Source organism: Saimiri boliviensis, chromosome 2 (assembly GCF_048565385.1).
Source record: "Saimiri boliviensis isolate mSaiBol1 chromosome 2, mSaiBol1.pri, whole genome shotgun sequence".
Lineage (NCBI taxonomy): Eukaryota > Metazoa > Chordata > Mammalia > Primates > Cebidae > Saimiri > Saimiri boliviensis.
The window spans coordinates 128,532,398-128,534,730 of record NC_133450.1 but is presented as its reverse complement, the minus strand read 5'-3'; positions in this window follow the sequence as shown (position 1 = coordinate 128,534,730).

Genomic DNA, 2,333 nt, shown 5'->3' with positions numbered 1-2,333 from the left:
CCCAGTATTTTATTTTTTTCACCAAGCAGCTCCCTGGGAAAGAAGCAGGTCTGCAGAGGGAGGTGAGGACTTCATTCTAACTGTGAAATGCCCGAACTCAGAACTGGGAACCCAGAGCTGGAATCGAGCTGCTGACCTGCCCTGGGGCATCCACCTCGAGGGCCAGGATGCCTGCATCAGAGCAGCTGGGCCTGACCCTGGATGCCAGGCCACCCTTGGTGAGACTGACAAGCCCCCCGGCTGTCCTTGTGGGGTCCCTGAGCCTTCACCTTCCTGCCCTGTCTGGCCCGGACGTTTACTGATGTGTGGGCCCCAGCGTTTTTACCTCTAACACGGGATGAGTCGTTTTGTCTCAGGTTGCTTTGAGAAATCAAGATGGGATTGTGGACGTGAACAGGCGTGAGCTGGAAGCTGCTCACCAGGCGTGTGTGTGCTGTGCTCAGCTGAACCGGGGTCCACGGATCGTGCATGCGAAGAAGATCCTGCATCCTCCGAGGGGACCAGGCTTGCCACAGAGGTCCTCATAAGGAAAGAGAGAGGCAGGGAAGCCAGAGAGCAGGCGACATGCCTGTAGATGTGCAGAGGTGGCAGTGATGTGCTCTGAAGATGGAGGAAGGGGCCATGAGCCAAGGAATGCAGGCACCTCTGGAGCTGGAGAAGGCAAGGAGATGAACTTTGCCCTAGTACCTCCAGAAGTGACCAACCCAGCTCACACTTTGATTTTAGCCCACTGAGGCCATCTTGGTCTCCTCACTTCCAGAACTGGGAGATCTTAAATGTATGTTGTTTTAAGCAATGAAGTTTTTAGTGATTTGTTATGACAGCAGCAGGAGACTCCTTTGTGCAGGGCAGAGCGGGGGTGGGGAGGGGTGAGCAGGCTGCGATGGAGAAGGTTCGAGGGCCGAGGTGGGAAGGAAACCCACGAGGAAAGGCCCAGGAGGGTGCAGGCTCTTTGCTGGATGGTAAATAGCCTCTCGGACCAGCGTGTGGGCGCGCAGGGAGGGACTGGAGGATGAGGCTGGCCAGGAAGGCTGGGGCGTGCTGATGGGGCCCGGAACACCTTCTTGAGGGCCTTGAACATAATCTGGAAGGCCAGGGAGCCCCTGAGAGTTACTGAGCAAGAGAGACTTAATAGGAGGACGGTGCTGAGGCCCACGGGCCTGCAAATGACAGGGCCTCTGAAAGCAACAGGGAAATATAGCTTTACCCATCGTCAGTGCCTGCGGCCGCAGCACTGTGCAAAGTTCTCCCTGGATCACGCTCCCTGTCAAGATGTATCCGTGTGTGCAAGGCTGTGGAACGAACCTTGGATCTGCAAGCCCAGGGCGCCAAGCAGCAATGGGAAACCAAAGGGAAAGAAATGAAACTTTTACTAAAAAAATGCTTTCCGAGACATGCCGCAAGTCTTCGTCCAGTTCTCTCTGATTTTTATTGGGTCAAAGGTGCAAGACTCTTTGAAAACTAACTTGGGAATGGGTTGCTGGGAATTTTAAAGCATGTCTCAGCCAAGATGCACAATAAAAAGAAATGTGTGACCAAGAAAGAGGCACATTCAAAATTGCATGTTTTTCGTCTTCAGCATTCACGGAAACATGCCCATTAGCGGGGGTGGGAGAGGTGGGGGCGGGGAGGCACGGGGGAGAACAGCGGGGGCTCTTCGGAAGGGGGTTTCTACAGGCTGCAAAGACACTACCCTGGAAAGCCATGTGTAGACATGTGCCTCCAACTGCCCCACTGAGAGTTTCAGATCCTGCAGGGGAGAGGAGGGAGAGAGAGAGAGAGAGAGAGAGAAAGAGAGAGAGAGAGAGAGAGAAATCGGAATATTGCCAGGATGGTATTTGAATAAACAGTGTGGACAGCTGCTCCTCCCTGCCGGAGCCAGAGAAATTCTGTTGTTGTTCATGAAGAAAATGCATTTGACGAGGCACCGTTTAGCTAGCGGCTGAGCTGCCCTTGCTAGAGGACTCCAGGGGCCTTTGAACTTCACCTTGAGCACTCTGCTTTTAGCTGACCGCTCTCCCTCTGTAGTCTGAGGAGGCTGGACAGCTTCAGCTCCCCTGCATTTGGGGTTCTTTATTTCCCCTTCTCAGAGAAAGTGCTAATTGTTCATGGGAGTGACCAGCGGTTCCCCTTGGAGCCGCTGCCTGGCTGGTATCCTAGGTGAGGATGTGTGAGGTGGGAGGATCTGATGGCCCCTGAATGTGGCACTAGGGGGTGGCTGATGGGGGGATGCAAGACACACAGCCCCCTGGAGTCCTGGGCGGGTATTTGGAAGACTGGGGTCTCTGGTCTGGGTCACAAAAATCAGAGCTGCATGAAAGGTCCCCAAATGC